This window comes from Anolis carolinensis, chromosome 1 (assembly GCF_035594765.1).
Source record: "Anolis carolinensis isolate JA03-04 chromosome 1, rAnoCar3.1.pri, whole genome shotgun sequence".
In the NCBI taxonomy this organism is placed as follows: domain Eukaryota; kingdom Metazoa; phylum Chordata; class Lepidosauria; order Squamata; family Dactyloidae; genus Anolis; species Anolis carolinensis.
The window spans coordinates 53,544,668-53,567,457 of NC_085841.1; the positions used below are offsets into that span (position 1 = coordinate 53,544,668).

The following is a 22,790-nucleotide window of genomic DNA, read 5'->3' on the forward strand; positions in this document are numbered from 1 at the left end:
CAGCTGCAAAAAGAGGGAGGGAAATGCCGCTTCTCTCCTCCCCAAAGCGCCGCCCCCTTCCTTCTTGCAAGAAAGGAGGCCGGCGCTTTGGGGAAGAGAGAAACACCACTTCTCTCCTCCCCAAAGCACCATCCCCCTTCCTTCTTGCTCCCACCACCCCTCCGAAGTTGGGAGAGGGGAGGGAAGAGCGAAGAAGCACTCATCCTTGGGCCATGTTTCCGCGCCTCGGGGATGGGTGCGCTTTCATACTTTCCTTCCTTTCCCGGCTCCAGAGGCGTGGTGGGAGGCTCCCACCGCCTCTCCGAAGCCAGGATGGGGGAAGAGCGAAGAAGCACTCATATCCGTGCTGTGATTCTGTGCCTTGGGGATGGGTGCTCTTTCTCACTTTCCTCTCCTTCCCGGCTTCGGAGGGGTGGTGGGAGGCTTCCACCGCCCCTCCAAAGCCGGGACAGGATGGGGGGCGAACGAAGAAGCACTCATCCCCGCACAGTGATTCAGTGATTGGTTGGGGGGGGGGGTGCCAAAAATACTGCTTCCTTACACTAGAAAATTGCCTAGGGCTGGCCCTGAGAATAAGACAATTACTAACTGCATACAAAGCCACAACATTGATCCCCTATTCCTTTTGATTTTAAGTGAGAATGGATTTGCCTGGCCCCATGACTTGAGAAGGAACATTCCAAAATTAAGGGAAGGAAACTTTAAACTGATAAGTAGAGTGCTTGTGACAGTATTACCTAAGTTTGCCCATGCCTGACAATGTGTGCCCCTAGCATCAATGAGGACAACTGCCATGCTGTTACAGTAGAGTCTCACTTATCCAAGCCTCGCTTATCCAAGCCTCTGGATAATCCAAGCCATTTTTGTAGTCAATATTTTCAATATATCGTGATATTTTGGTGCTAAATTCGTAAATACAGTAATTACAACATAACATTACTGCGTATTGAACTACTTTTTCTGTCAAATTTGTTGTATAACATGAAGTTTTGGTGCTTAATTTGTAAAATCATAACCTAATTTGATGTTTAATAGGCTTTTCCTTAATCTCTCCTTATTATCCAAGATATTTGCTTATCCAAGCTTCTGCCAGCCCGTTTAGCTTGGATAAGTGAGACTCTACTGTATCTGTAAATCCCATAGTTTGACTTGGAAAATAATGTCTTCCATTATTAGTTCATTAACTTAGATAATGGAATGAATCTATTAATTAGTGTAACTCATAATGAAGTATTTTCCCAGTTTCTAATGTTTAGCATTCTCAAATTCATTTTCAAACATAATCTTGTTACAGTAGAGTCTCACTTAGCCAAGCTAAACGGGCTGGCAGAAGCTTGGATAAGTGAGTATCTTGGATAATAAGGAGGGATTAAGGAAAAGCCTATTAAACATCAAATTAGGTTATGTTTTTACAAATTAAGCATCAAAACATCATGTTTTACAACAAATTTGACAGAAAAAGCAGTTCAATACGCAGTAATGTTATGTTGTAATTACTGTATTTACGAATTTAGCACCAAAATATCACAATATATTGAAAACATTGATTACAAAAATGGCTTGGATAATCCAGAAACTTGGATAAGCGAGGCTTGGATAAGTGAGACTCTACTGTATTTGCAGAGTGAACTCTGAACAGTATAAGTGCTGAATTACTTGCTAAAAATATATCCAGTCTTATTTCATAATCAGAACAGAACTATGCACAAGATTTTGAAAGCACATTTTAGATATACAAAATAGCTTTATAACCTCTGGCTAAACAGTGTCATTGTAATGTAAAATGGTGTACAGAAGTGAGGAGGTGGGGGAGATGCATACAGAATAACATTAAAATTTCTGAGACCTCTCATTTCCTCTACTGTAAAAGTGCTCTTTCCCACAACCCGAATTCTATCTTGCTTAATTCTAGAAGAAAAAAAATGTTAACAATTACAATGCTGAATAGTGAACAATGCTTGTTAAGGATCATTTGTATGCTTTGGCTTTAACTTATAACAATAGTGAAACAATCCAGCTCTGCCCAGGTTAAAAACCCATTCATCCCACCTTCACCTCAATGTTTTCTTACTATCTGTTTTCCCCAACCTCTGGTTTTGCCTTATTATTCATTTGGCACTTATCAGCTTTCTTTGAATTAGAAACTCTTTCGTCCCCATACTCCATCTCAGTGCCATTTCTCCCCCCTCCAATCCAGTCTTTCCTCCTCCTTTCTCTACACCCTAGTGGTCATTCATTCTTTCAAACTCCTACATTTATTCTGATTCTTATTTAGATCCCACTTTCTCTAAAAGTAGACTCACCAGCTACCAAATGTTTTTCTTTAGGTTACAATATTCAAACTCTCCAAAATTCAGACAGCAAAATAGATTTTTATGTCACCTTTCCCCTGAGGTGGAACTCAAGATAGCTCACAGGTGAAATTACCATATTCCTTTGACTGTAAGATGCCATTGACTGTAAAATATAGTTCAATTTTGAAGTCCAATTTTTTTGGGGGGGGGGGGAGTGCAGATTTTAGGATAAGCCTTTTTTATTTGAGACTTGATTTTTGTAAAAAGAATAATCTTCACCCCAACTTGCCTGTCTTGCTGTCCAGCTACTCAGCTGCTCTAGCCAGCTCCTGGAAAGCCTCCCCTACCCTGTGTCCAGTGCTTCTTCTTCCACAATCGACACCATTCATGTCACCGCTGCCTCCCTGCTGCTGGCCGTGGCCACAGCCATCACCTCAGTGCTGCCAGGTGTGTCTGGAAAATTGTGGGTGCCAATGATTACGACAGCAGGAGCCTCTCTGTCTTTCTCTCTCTCTAGAGGCAGTAGTAGGGCCCCTGGTGGTGGCACAGTGTGTTAAAGCACTGAACTGCTGAACTTGCAGACCGAAAGGTCCCAGGTTCAAATCCCAGGAGCGGAATGAGTGCCCACTGTTAGCCCCAGCTCCTGCCAACCTAGCAGTTTGAAAACATGCAAATGTGAGTAGATCAATAGGTACCGCTCTGGCGGGAAGGTAACGGCACTCCATGCACTCATGCCAGCCACATGACCTTCGGCTTAGAAATGGAGATGAGCACCAACACCCAGAGTCGGTCACGACTGGACTTAACATCGGGGGGAAACCTTTATCTTTTGCCTAGAGGCAGTAGTGGTGAGCACATGGTAGAAAGAACCCCTGTTTGTGAGGAGCATGAGATGGTAGTGAGCCTCTATTGCTCCTGGCACAAAGGCCTTCTTGTCATCTTGTCACTGCCACCTCCACTTCTGATGGAGAGCCTGGACTTCCTCCTCTCTCTCTGTGTGTGCAACTACCTCCATTCCTGATGGCACCAAGCAGTACAGAGAGAGACAGGGTGTTTTAGAGAGAGAAGTCCAGTTCCTCCATCAAGACTGCAAGTGGCAGAAGTGAAGGGGAGAGGAAGAAGAAGTCCTCATTTCTAAGATGCACCCCTTTTTTGATCCTCAAATTTTGGGGAAAGTGTGCATCTTAGAATCAGTTACATACTGTAGTTAAAAACAATACATTTAAAAGTAGTATAAAATTGCTTTAAAAAGTTACAAAAATTAAACATTCGCCTCAATTTTCTCCTTGAGAATAATATCATGTTAAAGGCCTTCTTGAAAATAAATGTATTTGCCTGCTAGCAAGAAAAGCATCGAAAGGCCAAGCCCAGCCTCTTGTGAAAGGGAGATCCAGAAGATGGGAAAAACCATTGAAAGGGCTTTCTACTTTATCCTTGACAAGTTAACCTGTGATGGTGGTAGGACTAAGAAAAAGCCTTCCTCTGTAGCTCTTGGGGTTCTGGCAGTTTCATATAGTCTTGAAAATTATTAGCTTTTATTCATTCCTCTTTCATACAATTCCATTCAAATCATATTTCATGACAAGCTCAGCCAGGGAGTCTGTTAGGTGGCAGGGTGGATGATACACTAACAAAATCCCCAGTCTTTTCCTGGATTTTAGACTCAGGTGCACACACTCAATGCGATTCAGCTTCCTAGTAGATAATCTGGTCAGGTGAAGATGGTCTTTATAGACCACAGCTATCCCACTCCACCCACTTTTCCTCTCCTACTCACTGACACAGTACCTGGCTGGGAGGGCCTGAACCCAGATTGGAACACTATAATCCCTGAGCCAAGTTTCAGTGAAGCACACCAGGTCAGTCCCTTCATCCTTGAGGAGATCATAGATGATATTATACTTGACTGACCTGGCATTATTTAAAAGCAAACTGAGATTTGTTGGGTTGCCTGGCTCACTCTCGAAGTTCCCCAGCCTGGCAGGGTGACTGGAAGGTGGGATAGGTATTGAATACCTTTTTTTTCTTTCCTCTATGACAGTGGTCCTCAACCTGGGGTCCCCAGATGTTTTTGGCCTGCAACTCCCAAAAATTCTAACAGCTAGTAAACTGGCTGGGATTTCTAGGTGTTGTAGGCCAAAAACATCTGGAGACCCCGGGTTGAGACCACTGCTCTATGAGGACATGCGACCCTGCCAACACCATACCTCCCTCTGCCCTGCACAACTTGTTTTGCCACCCCAGTTTCTGTATACATTGAATTAAAAGTAACAACCCAGGGACAAGCAAACAAGAAAAAGAAAAAAATAAACAGCAAAAGACAAATTATAAGACACTGACACTGATAGAACTCTTAACACACAGTCAATGGGTGTATTCCCAGTCAATCAGGCTGATTAGCTGGCCCATCCAGCAACACCCTTCTTTCACCAGGGGATTACCCTGAAGCCAACTAGATGGTTCTGAGTAACCATCTCACTGCTACCCAGTCCTTCGGCTGGCTCTTTCACCACCAGCTGGTGTAACATTCCCAGAATGACCAGTATCCACCCGATGAGTAGATTTTCTATAATTACAACATATAACACATTAAAAAAGAAGAAATCCTCCCATTCCTTGTGAACTCAGCTCTATAGTTATTATTATTATTATTATCTTCATTTCTATCCCGCTCTTCTCACCCCGTAGGGGACTCAGAGCGGCATACAATATACATTTAAGCAAAAATTCAATGCCTCATTATACAAAGAAAATAAAAAAAACATAAAATAATAGAAACAATAAACATATAAACACAATTTAAAACCATTGATATATTAAAACTTAAAACAGCATCTAGATACACCCTACTAGCCCCCCCTCCCCCTCCCTCCCTCCCATCATGATCTTAAGGTCTTCTTTGGCTGTCTTGGATGGTGCTGGGACCCTCCTAGGAGGTTGCTGACTCACACTCAGCAGGAATAGGCCTGGGGCTTCCGTCTACTCACAAGTAGTCCAGAAAGCAGCAGAGCTAGATGAAAATTTTTAGGGTTTCTTATGGAAAAGCAGCAGCAGACTCAAGCCTTGCCAGGTCTAGTGCAACTTAGCTTTTATAGTTTCTCCCTCCTTGGAGGTTGCTGAATCACACCCAACTGGAATGGGCCTGAGGCTTCTGTCTACAGCAGAAAATAGCAGAGTTTTCAGGTCTCTTGTGGAAAAGCATCAGCAAACTCAAGCACAAAGATATGTTCTCTAAGTTTGTTCTTATGTTGAATTTGTATGTAAGTTGGAACAGGTATATTTTAAAAGTGTAACTCCAGCCTATCTATATCTGTATCTATATCTATATCTATATCTATATCTATATCTATATCTATATCTAATCTATATCTATCTAAGTGAATGTTTGTATGTATGTGCCAGCTTTCTGATTGGGCGGGCGGTGTATGTGGCAGCTTTCTGATTGGCCGCCACTTTCACAGGCCACTGGGACCACCAGGAAGGACGGACCTTGACCAAACTTGGCACACATAACCCCTGGGACCCATTCTATGTCCTGGTGCCGTTTGGGGGATGATAGACCACGGATTCTGGGATTTGCAGTACTTTCAACCGCTTCAACTCCCACAGATCACCGCGAAGCCCACCAGTGACGGATCTGGACCAAACTTGGCAGACAGAACCTCCATGACTACTTCATACCTGTTGACTGAACATTACTAAAACATATTACTGTATTTGTGGGTATCTATTACTTTAGAACCTCCATGACCCCCTTTACATCCTGGTGCAGATTGGATGATGACGGACCATGGATGATGGGATTTGCAGTACCTTTATTCACTTCTTGAGACCACTGCAACTGCCAAAAGTTATAGAACTTGGCCAAACTTGGCACACTTATCCCAAATGACAAACTTTATGCACTGCAACTGTTTGGGGGAGGATGGGCCAAGGATTATGGGATTTGCAGTTCCTTCACCCAATTCACCTACCACAGACCACTGCGACACCCACAAATGATGGAACAGGACAAAACTTGACCCACATAACCCCCATGAGGCACTTTACGGCCTGGTGCCATCTGCCCCAGGATTCACCATGGAGTATGGGATTTGCAGTATTTTCACATGCCCCCTCTCCTAGAGACCACTTTTACTCTAACCAATGTTGAATAAGGGCCAAACTTGGTATACTTAACCCCCATGACCCAATTTATGTTCTGGTGCTGTTTGGGGAAGGATGGGCAACAGATGATGGGATTTGCACTACTTTCCATTGCTTCAGGCCCAACAGACCACTGCAACGCCCACCGCTGATGGAACTGCTCCAAACTTGGCACACAGAACCCCTGTGAACCCCTAGGGCACATTGGGGGAGGAAGGACCAAGGATGGTGGGACTTCCAGTACCTTCACTCACTTTTTTACACCACTGCTACTGCCATGAATCACAGAACTAACCCAAACTTGGCACACATATCCCTAATGACACACTTTACTTGCTGCACCACTTTGGGGGAGGATGCACCAAGGATTATGGGATTTACAGTACTTTCAAACACTGTGTCTCTGACAGACCACTGTTACTCTAACTCATGATGGATCAGGACCAAACTTGGCACACATACCATGACCTAATTTACGTCCTGGTACAGTTTGAAGGAGGACATACCAAGGATAATGGGACTTGCAGTCCCTTCACTCACTTCCTGACAACACTGCAACTGTCACAAATGACTCATCAAGACCAAACGTGGAACACAGCACCCATGACCCACTCTATACAATGCCTTTCTCAAATGACCCGGGCACTGCCGGGTCCCCAAGCTAGTATATAATAAAAGTCAGTATTTGGATGTATGTATGTTTGTATTTGGGTATGCGAGTATGTGGCAACTTTGATTGGCTGCCACTTCCGCAGGCCACTGTGACCTCCAGGAAGGACGGACCTGGACCAAATTTGCAACACTTAAATTTGCCACCCATTAGCCATTTTATGACTTGGTGCCTTTTGGGGATGATGGGCCATGGATGATGGGATTTGCAGTACTTTCGATCGCTTTGCCTCCCACAGACTACTGCTACGTCCATCAGTGAGGGAACTGGACCAAACTTGGCACACAGAACCCCATGTGACCCCCTTTATGTGCTGGTGCAGATTGGGGCAGGATAGACCAAGGATGATGGGATTTACAGTACCTTCACTCACTTCTTGAGACCACAGCAACTGCCACAAATGACAGAACTGAACCAAACTTGGCACACATATCCCAAATGAAAAACTTTACACGCTGCAGCATTTTGGGGGAGGATGCATGAAGGATTATGGGATTTGCAGTACTTTCAAACACTTTGTCTCCAATAGATCACAGTTACTCTAACTAATGACCGGGCCGGGCTGTGGCGCAGCTGGCTAGTAACCAGCTGCTATAAATCACTACTGACCGAGAGGTCATGAGTTCGAAGCCCGGGTTGGGTTAAGCCTCCGACCATAAAAAAAAGAAAAAAAGAAAATAGCCCCGGCTTGCTGTTGACCTAGCAGCCCCGAAAGACAGTTGCATCTGTCAAGTAGGGAAAATTTAGGTACGCTTTATGTGGGAGGCTAATTTAACTAATCTACAACACCATAAAACTGCTCACGAGGAAAAGAATGAGGAAGAACAGCCACCAATGGACGGTGAAGCAACAGCTCCCCTTGTGGCCAGAATCGTGAAGCTGGAAAGATGTTAAAAATGTCTCTGAGTCTGTCTAAAACTGAATGTTGTTTGTCTGTTGGCATTGAATGTTTGCCATATATGTGTTCATTGTAATCCACCCTGAGTCCCCTTCGGGGTGAGAAGGGCAGAATATAAATACTGTAAATAAATAAATAAATAAATAATGACGGATCAGGACCAAACTTGGCACACATAACCCCCATGACCCATTCTATCTCCTGGTGCCATTTGGGGCAGGCTGGACAATGGATGATGGGATTTGCAGTACTTTCAAATGCTTCATCTCCCACAGACCACTGTTACTCTATCCAATGATGCATCAGGATCAAACTTGGTACACATAGCTTCCATGACCCACCTTATGTTCTCCTGCAGTTTGGGGGACAACGGACCAAGAATGATGGGATTTACAGTATCCTAACTCACTTCCTGAGACCACATCAACCCACAGCCATGACTGATCAAGACCAAAATTGACACATTGAGTCCCCATGACCTACTTTATATCCTGGTGGTGTTTGGAGGGGGATGGAACATGGACGATGGGACTTGCATATGGGAGTTGTAGTTCCCCACACCAATTGAACCCAACTGACACTGGATCTAGACTAAACTTGGAACACAGGAAAACAATGCCTTTCTCAAATGACCCGGACACCGCAGGGTCCCCAAGCTAGTACACATATAAATGCTTTGGATAGCATAGGGAAGGGTTATCATCCTTGTGGTATTTGTTTTGCTGTCTGTGCCTGTTTAGAAGATTTCACCCCATTTTCTGTCTCTGTGATAATTGCATTTTGAAAAAATTGGTTTGTTATGGAAAAAAGGATTGGTGATAAAGCTGCATTGGAAACACCATTTCCCCATGAAAACTCTTGTCAGGAGTGAATTTCCCTTCCAAGCGGTAGATTTCCTATCACTTCCTGTTGTCTCACCCCTATTCTTAACTATGAGTCATTTGTAAGTCAGATGTTTGTAACTCAGAGAGAGTCTATATTCCCTTTAAAGCTTCTCTTAATATGCACATTATGTTTTAGGTGACTAGGCACCTGGGCCTATGATGGTGACAGACTGACTGACAGACAGACAATCCACACATATATTTACTGGGTGTGTGTGTCCCTTTTCCTATAACCACCTCCACATTCTTATGATTTATTGCAATCATACTCAAGAATCAAAAGCAAGTACAGTTACATCTTTATTATGCCTATGAAGAATAATTTTTAAAGCAAAAACTGTGAAAGTTAAGGAACAGGTTTTCCCTGATAACTTCTGGGAAATGTGAGACTTCTTTTTCAGTTTGGCTTCATTTTCATCAAATCCAATTCAGTGGAAAAACGCATTACTTATAGACAAAAGCCTTGTCCCCTAAAGAACAATTTTGCTCACAAAATGAACAATTTTGTCTTTTAAAAAGGGAAAGAAATTGATGCAGACAGCTTTGTACAATTCTAGAAGAAAAATCAGCAGGCACAAAAAATGAGATTGGCATATACTAAAAATCCTTAAGGGGTATTCTTTGCTCCCTTTTCAATAAACAGTAGAGTCTCACTTATCCAAGACTCGCTTATCCAAGGTTCTGGATTATCCAATGCATTTTTGTAGTCAATGTTTTCAATATATCGTGATATTTTGGTGCTAAATTCGTAAATACAGTAATTACAACATAACATTACTGCGTATTGAACTACTTTTTCTGTCAAATTTGTTGTATAACATGATGCTTTGGTGCTTAATTTGTAAAATCATAACCTAATTTGATGTTGAATAGGCTTTTCCTTAATCCCTCCTTATTATCCAAGATATTCGCTTATCCAAGCTTCTGCCGGCACGTTTAGCTTGGATATATGAGACTCTGGTATATATGATAGACCTGGCCCAAACTTTGCACACATAACCCCGTGATGCACTTTACAACCTGGTGCCATTTGTGAGAGGATGGACCATAGATGGTGGGATTTGCAGTACTTTCAATCGCTTCAACTCCCAGAGATCACTGTGACACCCACCCATGAGGGAACTGGACCAAACTTGGTACACAGAATCTCTATGACCCCCTTTACATCCTGGGGCAGATTGTGGAAGGACAGACCAAGGATGATGGGACTTCCAGTACCTTCACTCATTTCTTGAGACCACAACAACTACTACAAATGACAGAACTGAACCAAATTTGGCCCACATATCCCAATTGACACACTTTACATGCTGCAGCAGTTTGGGGGAGGATGGACCAAGGTTGATGGGATTTGCAGTACCTTCATCCAATTTACCTCCCACAGACCACTGTGATGCTCATGAATGACAAAACTGTACCAAACTTGACACACAGATTCAATGTGGCCCATTTTATGTCCTGGTGCAGTTTGGGGAAGGATGCACCATGGATGATGGGATTTGCAGTAACCTCACTTGATTCACCTCCCCCAAACCACTGTGATACCCATGAATGACGAAACTATACCAAACTTGACACACAGGTGCAATGTGGCTCACGTTATGTCCCGGTGCAGTTTGGGGGAGGATGGACCATGGATGATGGGATTTTCAGTACCTTCACTCACTTCTGCAGACCACTGCAACCCACACCAATGACTGATCAAGACCAAACTTGGCACACATACCCTTCATCACCCATTTCATGTCCTTCTGTGGTTTGAGACACAACGACCATGGATGATGGGATTTACAATACTTTCACTCACTTCCTGAGACCATTGCAACCCACACCAATGACTGATCAAGACCAAATTTGGCACATAGACCACCCATGGCCCACTCTACATCCTGGCATTATTTTGAAGAGGATGGACCATGGACGATGGGACTTGCATATGGGAGTTGTAGTTGTCAGCTGACATTGGATCAAGACTCCACTTGGAACACAGGCAAACAATGTCTTTCTCAAATGACCCGGGCACCGCTGGGTCCTCAAGCTAGTCCATAATAAAAGTGAAATTGTGTATGTATATATGTATGTATGTATGTGACTGGGGCTCCCATTTCCACAGACAGGTTCCCACATCCACAGACAACCACAGGCACCACTGAGGCCCTCCCTCCAATGACATTGCAGGTAACAGAGAGTGCTGTGAACATGTACAAAAGCTGCCAACCCCGGCCAATGTCCTCCATAGATACAATACTGCCCACCACCCAAGTGAAGGCTTTCATACGGGGACAATTTCATCCTAGATTTTATATGCTTTCTCCACCACAGACATCTCAGTGTTTCTTACTCTGATGGAAGTTGTAGTTCACCCTGCATCAAGGCAGAGTACTGTGACCCCCACTAACAATGGACCTGGAACAAATTTGGCACACAGAACTCCCATAATGAATGAAAAATACTGGTGAGGTTTGGAGGGAATTGACCTTGATTTAAAGAAGTTGTGGTTCACTTACATTCAGAGAGCACTGTGAACTCAAATGATGAATCTAGACCAAACTTGGCACACATACCTGATATGCCCAAATTAGAATATCGGAGGGGTTTGTAAGGGATTGGTCTTGCTTTTTCAGAACAGTAGTTCACCTACATCTATAGAAACTCTGACTCCTACTGACAATGGACCTGGACCACACTTGGCACACAGAACCACCATGATCAACTGAACACACTGGAACAGTTTCAGGGGAATTGACCTTGACCAACTGAACACACTGGAGAGGTTTGCGGAGATTGCACCATCATGGTGGGAGTTGTAGTTCATGTTGCAGCTAGCGAGCACACTGAATCCCACCAATGATGCACCTGGAGCAAACTTGCCACATATGCCCAACATGACCAACTTTAAGTACTGATGGAGTTTGTGGGGTTAACCTGGACTGATGTAAATTGTAGTTCACCCACAATCTTATGCATTTTCTTAATAGGACCATTCATACATGTATTATTTTCAAATAATCCAGGCATTGCCAGGTACCCAAGCTAGTCCACAGTGAAGAAGAGTGAAGAAATCTATATATTTGTCATGCAGGATCTTGTGGATTGCAATAAGTGGTCATCTGGAGGAAGAATCTCTTTCCTATATGGAACAGTACCATACGGGAATACTCCCGAAAGCCTCATAAAACAGAGAAAAAATCATTGGAGATAACAAAGCCAAAGAGCCATGTGGAATTGCCATATATTCAAACCAAATTGTGTGGCAAGGCCAATGTCAACTGAATCCACTGTCTTTCTGTCTTCAGGTACAGATGCTAGCATCCTTAGCGTGTTCCGCCACTGCCTCCATGGCCAATTATATAAACCTGCATGGATAGTGTTAGTGTCAAAAGATTGGCCTGAGCTAGGCTCCACTATTGCAGATCACATGAAACTATTCTCAACACCATGTAATAATAATAATAATAATAATAATAATAATAATAATAATAATAATAATTTATTTTTCTATCCCGCCACCATCTCCCCGAAGGGACTTGGGGCGGTTAACATGGGGCCAAGCCCAAAACAGAAACAAATTATAACAATTTAAAACACATATCAATAATTAAAAACAATGATACAACAATCAAATAAAATATTTGGTTAAAACATAACATACAATAAAACATATAATAACCAAGCAACATGAAGTAATGATACAAACATCAACCACTATGGATAAAAAGGGGTCGGGCATAAGAAAATACACAATTTCAAGGGCTTTTAATAAAGTGCATGGACAAGTGTCAGCTAGGATAATGTGGAGTAGGATAAATAGGAAGGAAATAAAGTGCTAGGAAGTAACGTATCAGTGATAGGGGTCTATCATGTTGGTGGTTACCTCTCCCAGCGGTTTCATGTAGATATTAAAGAGCATGGGAGACAGAATAGAACCTTGCGGGCCCCCACAGTCAATGGCCAGGGGGTCCAAGCAGATATCAGAACCCCAGGCTGAACATTTCATCACTTTGACTTTACTTTGCCTCTTTTTTTACCCCATTTGTCTGTCTGATTTGAACTCACTACTATCAGTTGTTTGTCTGTTTGTTTAGTTTTGTTTATGCTTATATGTCTTTGCTTAGTTTTTGCAAATAGGTTCATGTTTTCTATTTGCTCAAATCTCCCAACTGAAGAGTCTGTAATTTTATCTTCCTCAAATTACAAAACAGAAACAACAGTGTCCAGATCAGGAAAATTAACAGTATCACTTTGTCCTACTTTAATCATATCACACCTGCAATACTGTGTTCATTTCTGGATGATACAGTAAAAAGGATGTTGAAACAGCAGGATACATCTGGAGGATCAAGGTGATAAACTATCTGAAAACCAAGCCCCGTAAGGAACTGTTTATGGAGCTGGGTATGTTAGCTTGGAAAAGACAGAATCAAGAGGTGATATGATAGCCTTTTAATATTTGAAGCAATGTTGTGTAAAGTGAGCTTGTTTTCTACTACACAAGCATATAAACCAGTGACTTAAATTTGAAGAAAAGAGATCCCACCTAAATATTAGGGAAAAACTTTGGATGCTTCTTCATTCTAGAATTAATGCAGTTTGACACCCTTTTAGCTGGTATGGATCAATGCTGTGGAATCATAGTTGTAGGTTTACAAGATTTTTAGGCTACTCTGCTAAAGAGTGCTAGTGCCTCACCAAACTACATCTCCCATGATACCATAACCTTGAGCCCTGGCAGTGAAAGTGGTGTCAAACTGCATTAATTCTAGAGTGCAAATGCACCCTTATTGACAGTGAATGTTGTCAAAGGGTGAAATAGACTCCCTTGGAGGTTTGGAAGCTATTGCTTGGGTATGCTCTAGTTGGATTCATGCATGGCAGCAAGAAGGACTAGACAGTGCTTCAGGTTTTTTCCAACTGTTTGATTTTACGATTCTATATATTTAAGAAGTACATTTTACTGTTGTGTTGACTATATTCCTGCTTAAGTTTTGAATGAAACATTTAAAAGGAAAATATAGATTACAATAAACTGGGTTTCTTTTTTCATGGTTCTTTTGTAGCTCCCTAATGGTACAGAAAAGTAATCTATAGATTTAGAATTAAAGCCTGTACTTGTTTAACATAGAACAACAAACCAAAAACTAATGTAAATGGGCAGCCTTTGCATTGCAATGAAACTGTAAGAAATGCACTAATGTAGCACATTAAGATAATTTTGTTTGTAAAAACTAGCAAAATATGCATAGTGAGTAGGAAAATCTCTTCATTAAAAAGAAGGAGTAAACACTATGTCAAAGCTGATTACATGCTTTTTATACCGTAAGAGACATTTTAGTATTAAAGAGCACCTCAGGCAGGAAGAAGAGCAAATAGCAGCAATTGAAAACTTAATTTATATTCCAATACAAAGTTTAAAGAGGTCTATAAAAATAGATGTGGAGTGCACATTAGGATGATGCAGTTATATTAGCCTGATTATTCCAGACATAACCTATATCAAAACAATTTTGAAAATGAAGCGGGCAGTGCAGTCCCAAGGCTTATGCATATAGAATAATACCAGTCACATGTCTATGAAAATACAGTTGTGGTGGAGGACATTTATTATATTCTGAAAAATGTCTAGCAAAAGAAAATCCAAAATATTTTTCTCCATGCCAGTAAATCTATAAACAGGCAGTCCCCAAGTTACAAACATCCACCTTACAAACAACTCATAGTTAAGAATCAAAGTGAGACAACAGGAAATGAAAGAAATACCCCTGAAAGTAGGAAAACCTTTTTGTGTACAACTGTCATGTGTGACTCATTATTTGCACAATCAACAAATTTGTAGACTATATAAATAATATGAGTCACTGTGACAGTTTTAGTGATAGATTGATTAGACAATTGATTATTCAAGGAGAAATAGAGATGTTCACTTTTTTAAAAATAGAAATAATCACAAGTGCATAAGAAGCCACTTGTCATTTTCACTACAGATCAGTACACAGTTTAAAAGTAAGTAGTTGTAAGCCACTCCAAGTCTCTTAGGGGATGGGGTGGGATAGAAATAAAATTATTATTGTTATTATTGTTATTATTGTTATTATTGTTATTATTATTATTATTATTATTATTATTATTATTATTAGCTTATTGGAACAATTAAAAAACTAACAGGAAATAAATGGAAATAATTATGTTTTGAGAAAAGTGAAAGATGGCATCTTTTGGGGGTTTTGAATTCAATAACATATCTATTCTGAATATATTTTAACTATTCTAATATTTTTAAATTTTTGCTCATTCTGTTGAACATCTTCCCTATTGTATAACTGATTCCATATTCCTGTACATTTTTTCAGCTTTCCTGGGACTCCTCTGAACACATAAATAGATTTTCATTGAGAAGCAGCATTCAGCTTTAGAAACTGCTATAATAAGATACGAACATTGTAGTAGTGTCACACACCAGAGGCAGCGGAGCACCAAGAACCAAACACGGAGGCCAATAAAACTATCTAATATCTTTATTAAGGAAATATATAAGAAGGATAAAAGCAAGTAGAGAATATAGTCCAGAAACAGACCTTTCAAATGAGGCCTAAAATAGTCCAGGAATAGTTTGTCCAATAAATGATATTAGAGTTCAAAGGTAAAATCCAATAACCGAAACACACACTATTGCCAGGCAATAGTGTGGGGAATTGTCCAAAGTCTTTCAAGGCACAAGGTAAATCCACAAGAAGGCTGGGAATAAGGCTTGGATCTAGGAAACAAGGTCCGTGGTTCAAAACAAGGCAAGGTAGTCCAAAAACTTGATTCTAAGAACAAAACCCGTGGTTGAGAACAAAGCAAGGCAATTCTTGGATACTTGAACAGGCGAGGCAAGGAAACTGGATTGCGGACTTAGCGAAGTCCACACTAGGCTGGAAACATGGAATTCACTCCCGAAGCTGAGCTGTTGTCTCCGCAAAGAATCAACAGAGCCCGATACTTTTATCTGGGTCTCGTTTCCCGCCAAACGGGTGTCCAGCATTCTCTTTCCCTAGAGAACAGGGAACGAAACCCAACTTGCAGGTGTGAGACTCTCTGGATTTTCCCAGGGGAAACATGGCTAATCAGTGTCTTGCTTGGCAGCAATTCGGGCACTCCTGCGAATTCTCTCTTTCACTCCCCTATCTGCCGAGAAGGATTGCTTTCTAGCGAAGGGAGGTGAGCGTTGGTCAAGGTCAGTTTTAATTGGTTCTTGGACAAGAACATCAGGCATCTGGAAAGACTCTGGCTGTTGATCCCCATGAAAACCCCATGTTTTCATCCTCATCTACCACAGTGACACTAGGCACAGGACTACAAGGCCCATGAGGCATCACAAGTAGTAAGAGATAAAAGATATTCTGTGACGTTCACTGAACAATAATTTAACTCTAGGCTTTATTGTGTATGTTCTTCTTTTGTAATGAGGGTATCATTACACTCAAAATATTTTAGCTATCCTAGTCTGTAAACCTTCTAAAATAAAATAAAATTGAAGTATATATGTCTTTTGTTTTAATTGTACTGGATGAGATCATTAAAATTCCACAGTTCTATGATTTTATAACATTTTTGGCTGAACAGAAAAAGATTGTGAGCCAATATAGGGTAGCATTTTGAGTGTTGGACTACACTGCCATTTAATGTAGCTTCAAACTGCATTATATGGTCAGTGTGATCTGAGGTACCTTACACACAGCCACAAAAAGCAGTAGAAATCAGCATAAAAAATGGCTGTTCCAAGCCGTATGGTGTAAACACTAGGCATGTGCCATCCATGAAAAAAATGGTTCAGTACTCGCTTTTAAAGTAGGGGGCGCTGGCACTTTGTTTCTGAAACTACTTCCGAATTTTGACCCAATTTTTTTAAAAAACTTAACGAATATTCAGAATATTCGTAATTAATTCGTTAATGGCAGACGCAGAAGTGTAGTGGCCAAAACATTACCAAGGGTAACTTTACAGGGCTCTCCCGCCCTCATTTTTTTAGCTATCCTTTTCAATCTTGGTACAGTGGTAGAACACATTTTCCACTGCTAGTTCACCAAAATTCAGAACATTTCCCTTATCCTCTGATTTTTGGCAAATTTTCATAGCTTATATAAGAAAACATTTTTTAATAATTGCAGAAATCTATTCCTGGTTTGAAAGTGTTATTTCCTATTTTATTGGCTTTTCTGGGGCTGAGAGTGTGTGACTTCACTTGCCCAAGTGGGTTTCCATGGCTGAGTGGGGAATCAAGCCACAATCGGAGTCCAACTCTCAAACCTCTCCCTCCCTCTCTCTCCCCCTCCCCCTCCCTCTCTCTCTCTAAATTTCTCATACCTTCCAAGAATTCACATATGAAAGTTTGGTCAAGATGGTCAAATGAGGACAAAAGGGGGTGGGGAATGTTAAGAGGAGAGAGGGCCTGGGACATCTGGGAATTGTAGTTTTAAAGTGGGCATAGTACTATTGGGGAAACGTCTGCTTCAGCCCAATTCTTTTTGGGGAATGTAGTTTCGTCCAGGCATATGGCTTCTTGCTTCCCCTTAAATAAATGGGGAAAATTCAGAGGCTCCATTCTCCTTCATTTTTAAAGCTACTGGGGTGAAATTTGCCACAATGACAGAAAATATTTACCACTCTTTGCCTATCAAGTTTCATAAGGTTTCACCCATCCACTGATTTTTGGGAATTTTCAAAGTTTTTTAAAACAACATTTTTTTAAAAAAAATCTACAAGCATGATGGCCGCGCATATCCCACCCTCTTCTGTCAGCCCTGATTGGCTGAGAGGCATGCCAACATGTTTGGCTTTACTTATAGTGGGGCTTGGTCACAGCTATATCCGAAGACATCTGAGACAGACAAAAAAAAGTGCCTTTTGATTCAAATTCTTGATATTAGGAAGGCAGTGATCAGGTGCATTTGGACACACTTCAAAAGTGCTTTAGATCCAAATTTGATATGAATTTAACGGGCATATGAAAGATTTGCCCAACCCTAGTAAACACCAGGCTCCCCTAAGCCACCTCCACGGCGAGACAGAGACCATACACCTCAGCCATGTTGGAGATGGTTTCAGCAGGGCTGGGCAGGGTAAGTGCCTTTCTACCCTCCCTGTACCCCAAAAGACCTGCAGAAAATCATCCTTTCCTTCCATGTAGGCTCTTCCCTTCCTAAGTCAACATTACTGAGGAAGTGATGGAGCCAAGGAACAGGAAGTCCACTCCCCTCCAGAGTTTTGTTGCTTCCTGAGTGAAGGAAGATTTTCTGTAGTTTTTAAAAATAATTCTCAGGATGCTATAAGATGGTGCTGTGGAATTTAAAGTGGCACCAAACTGCTATAATTCTGCAGTGTGAATGGTCTCTAAGGCTCCATATACATTAATCATTTAATGCAGTTTCAAACCAGTATTGGAGAAAGTGACTTCACTGTATCCTTAGTTTTTATGGCCAACAATTTCATATTGGATTTAAAGATGACAAGTCATGAAAAGTAAGATCAGAAAATTGAAGTTCTCCCACAACAGTTAACGCCTTGGCAGCATTGCATTTTTATTTAAATAGCAGTGATATTTTATAAATTTGCATGTATCCATATGCATTAATATGTGCAAACATAATGGAAATCTACCTGTATGTCCTCTTTTGGCAATCTTTCTTCTCAGTTTCTCACTCTGTGTGTGTATGTGTGTGTGTCTCCCTCTCAGGTGTGTACTCTGTGTGTGTGTGTGAACTGCAGAGTATCCATGAACTGCAATGAGGCAGAAATCATTAAACTTTGAATATTTTAAAATAATTCAATATTTACTTATATGCAGTCAAAGCATAAACCTGATATTTTTAACAATCATTCTTATGGCAATGGAAAACTCCCTAGAGCTTAGAGCCAAAGAAGCTCACTACTGGACATCAGAAGGGTCCAGTCCCTACAACCCCAAACTTTGTCAAGCCCATTTCAAATGTTACATGCTCAGCATGCTCTGATAGGAATAATTTACTTAATTAGAAACTTTAGTTCTTAGACTGAGGGCCTTCCAACTAGACTACTCTGCTTAGTGCCACATGCAGCTTGCCTTGAAGATAACTTGGACGCTGCAGGTAATGCAAAACTCAGTGGATTTGCTGTTAACTACAATATATGGAAACTTATGAAGAGATCTTTATGAATCATGGTCTGCAAATTCAGGGCTATAGCATTCTAGACTGAATTAGCTCTTTTGATTGAGCTTCCTTTTTTCCCCTTCAGACTTCTATCCAATGCTTCCTAAACTGGATCATAGCCCCATATGGGGTTCCTGCAGCTGAATGTTGGGGTTGTGAAAAATGTGTGTACCTTAACCAGCTAGTGGATGTTTTAAACTTTTATATAAACCAGTTGGCAACAACATGCAGCAAATGTTTCAGCTGCACTTCATAAAAAAGGAATATCTGCCTGCCTTGTTGTGCAAGCTTTGTAAAATGCTGATTTTGTTTGATGGCTATTCTTTCATTTTCAGACATACTTCCCTTCAAATTTTGATTAGAAAAAACTAAATTGGGTTTATTAACCATACCCAGGTGAAATAAAAAGTCAGCAATTAGCCATTAAAATTACAAGACAAAACTGCCTACAACCTGTGCAAGGGAAGAAGGCTTTATATGCCATCTATTTGGTTGTGGGGTTTTTGGGGAGATGGGAAGGATATGCATTGTGTGCCTGTATATAAACAGACCATGGTGGCAAAGAGAGGGAGGGAGGGAGGGAGGGAGGTATGAGTCAATTTCAGACACATGGACCGCTCTGCAATTTGGGACTTTGTAAGTTGGAAATACAGACCCATGAAGCACTTCGAAGGGAAGCCCACAGAATATGTTCTGCCACTTGAGGCTTCAAACCAAGCATGCCAGCATGGCATGAAAAATGCTGGATGCCCTGTCTCTTTACATAAAATATTGTTTTATGTAAAAATGAACAAGCACATATATCTCATTAGCATGCAAATTTACCTTAATCTTTAATGAATGGTAAAATTATATATACCAGAGAATTATTTTAGAATATATTTTTTATAATTCATTATTCGTAAATGTTCAATTTTATTTATATACAGAGGCGGTCCACCCTCGAGATGAATTAGGCGGTCGCCTGTGGCCTAATACAATGAGGGGCACAGTTGAGGCACCCCCGTGCGCCCACGGTGCCGCCAGGCCGAAGGAAGGCCACCAGGTCCATCGCCAATGATTGCCCATGCTTTTTTTTCATTTTTATGAAAAAATGGCCGATGGTTCTGTGCGCGTGTGCAGGGCTTCCCCACTCGCCCGCGCGGACATGGAGAAGGCACTCCAGCCACCCATCCGTGCAGGCGAGTGGGGAAGCTCTGTGCATGTGCACAGGACCATCGCCATTTTGGCTCTTCCTCCACCTCTCCTCTCCTCCTCCCCACAAGTGCACATGGGCACCCAAGCAGCCTGGTAAGCCCTCAGCTGGGAAGGAGGAGGGAAGGGAGGCCTTGTGGCTCAGACAATCCCTCCTCTGGCCACGAGTACACAAGCAGACCCTCCCCCCCTCCTTCCCAGCCGGTTACTTACCAGGCTGCTGTGGGTGCATGGGGAAGAGGACAGGAGAGGGGGAGGAAGCTCCAAAGCACCAATGGTCGACAGCTGCAGCAGGTGTAAGGGGATCAATGCGCCGCTCCATTTCTGCCCCTGTGAAAGAATGAAAGGGCAGCCAAGGAGGTGTTGCTTTCCTCCTCCTCCTTCTCCACCGCCTTAGCCTTCCCACCGGTGAGAGCCAGAGGAGGGAAGATGAGTGCCGTGCTGAGGAGCCTCCTAGTCTGTGGTTTGTGTTCCCTGACGAGAGGTGAGAGTGAACGGGAAGCAGGGAGGGAGGCGGGTGGGCAGGCCGAAAGTTGAGCCTTTTTTGGGAAGCAGGGCCTCTCTCCTTCCTGTATGTGTGTTTGTCTACTCGAGGCACACACACCTGTTTGGTGAGGCACCAGCACCCTTCCTTTGGCAGAGAAGGCTAAAGGCCTTGGGAAACTACATCTCCCTGGATTCCATAGCCATATAATACCTTGAACCGGATTATATGGCAGTGTAGACCCCACCACCCCACCACCAACACACATCTTTTCTATCTCACATTATCTGCTTTGAACTGGAATATATGGCAGTATGGACTCAAATAACACAGTTCGAAGCAAATATTGTGGGATTTTCTACCTTGATATTCTGGGTTATGTGACTGTGAAAGGGCTCGCAGGGTGTGTGTGTGTGTGTGTGTGTGTTTGTATGTCTGTATACACACATGCATATATACATATATACAATATAATTTACAATAATATATAATATTATAATATATTGTATATGCATATAATATTAATAATATTATTTTGTAATACAATATAATACTAATAATACAATATAATATTAATTATATATTATATATTACATGTAATATTATTAATAATATTACAATATATAGATATAGTACATATAGTAATTTATTACCTGTATTGTGTAAGGGTAATAATATAATGTTGTATGTAAATTTAATTTGTAAGCCTTGTAGTTTCAAAGCCTGGCTGAGTCCTTCCTGGGGGAATCCTTTTTTGGGAGGTGTTAGCTGGCCCTGATTGTTTCCTGTCTGGAATTCTCCTGTTTTCAGAGTGTTGTTCTTTATTTATTGTCCTGGGTATAGAATTTTGTAATGCTTGGTGCCTGGTTTTATTCATTTTCATGGTTCACAACAACAACAACAACAACAACAACAACAACAACAAAACAACAAGATAATAATAATAATGACTCTGAGGTGGAGGATGAGCAGAGAAAGAGGGCAATTAGCATTGAATGGCCTTGTAGTTTCAAAGCCTGGCTGTTTTCTCCCTGGATAATAATGAGAAGAAGAATATTAATAATAATGACTCTGAGGTAGGAGGTGTCCAGAGAAAGAGGGCAACTGAAAAGATGAATAATCCCTCTGCGGAGCATCTTAAAGTGCTGGGTCTGTTTACCTGCAAAAGAGAAGGTTGAAAGTAGACATGACAACTATGTATAAATACCGTCCGCTGCACTCCCTCCTGAGAACAGTTCCTTACAGCAATAGTACAACTATTTCTCTCTCACTGCACACACTCTCTCTTCTGAGGGGGGAAGGGGGCAAGGAAAGGGATGGAAATAACGTTTGCCAGTTGCAAGCCCTGCCTCCCACGGCAATATTTTGAGAAAGTGGGATTAAGCTCCACACACAGCTCCAAGGTCCTCTGGGTAATGTAGTTGTTTCAGTTCTGGAGGGGCCTCTGAGCATGCGTGGTAAGCAACTGGGGGGGGGGGGGGTCTGGCGGTTTTGTTATTTGGTCTTTATTTTTCTAGATTTATTTGATTGAAAGACATAGATTGGCTGACGATGTCTTCTATGGCCAAATTTGGTGTGATTTGGTCCAGTGGTTTTGTTGTTCACTCCATGGGAAAAATGCACATTACACTTATATAGATAGATAGATTTCTATATTTACCACTTTTTTTCTGAATAGGGCTCAAATCATCTTTCACAACCATACATAGAAATTGGAAACACGTGCCCTATATGAGTCTGACTTTGTTATTTAATGATAGGTCTATAAGATTTGATGATCTTACTAGTGCCTTTCCAAGTGCCAGTCATCTTATAATTTCTTGATTCTGGTGTCTTTTTTGTTTATAGCTGAGCCAAAGTGTAAAAAATATTTCCTCTAGCAATATTTTTATTACTACAGTTCAAGTATATGATAAAATATAGGTTTTATCTGGCTGACAAAATTCCAATCTGAGTTTAAGGTGCTTGTGATAACATTTAAAGCTCTTAATTATTTGGCACCTGAATACTTGAAGGTGGGCCTCTACCTGAAAAGGGAGGTCTGTTGGTGGAAG

The 22,790-nt window shown here is 41.5% G+C and overlaps 1 long non-coding RNA gene across 2 annotated transcripts in view; it reads right to left on the bottom strand.

Moving 5' to 3' along the window:
- LOC134297323 (uncharacterized) overlaps nt 1-20,571 on the bottom strand; it is a 64,851-nt gene extending 44,280 nt beyond the window's left edge. For both annotated transcript variants that reach the window (XR_010004029.1, XR_010004027.1), the window contains exon 1: nt 20,466-20,571. This is a non-coding gene — a long non-coding RNA (uncharacterized LOC134297323). The remainder of the gene's footprint in view (nt 1-20,465) is intronic.
- Between the last annotated feature and the right edge of the window lie 2,219 nt (nt 20,572-22,790).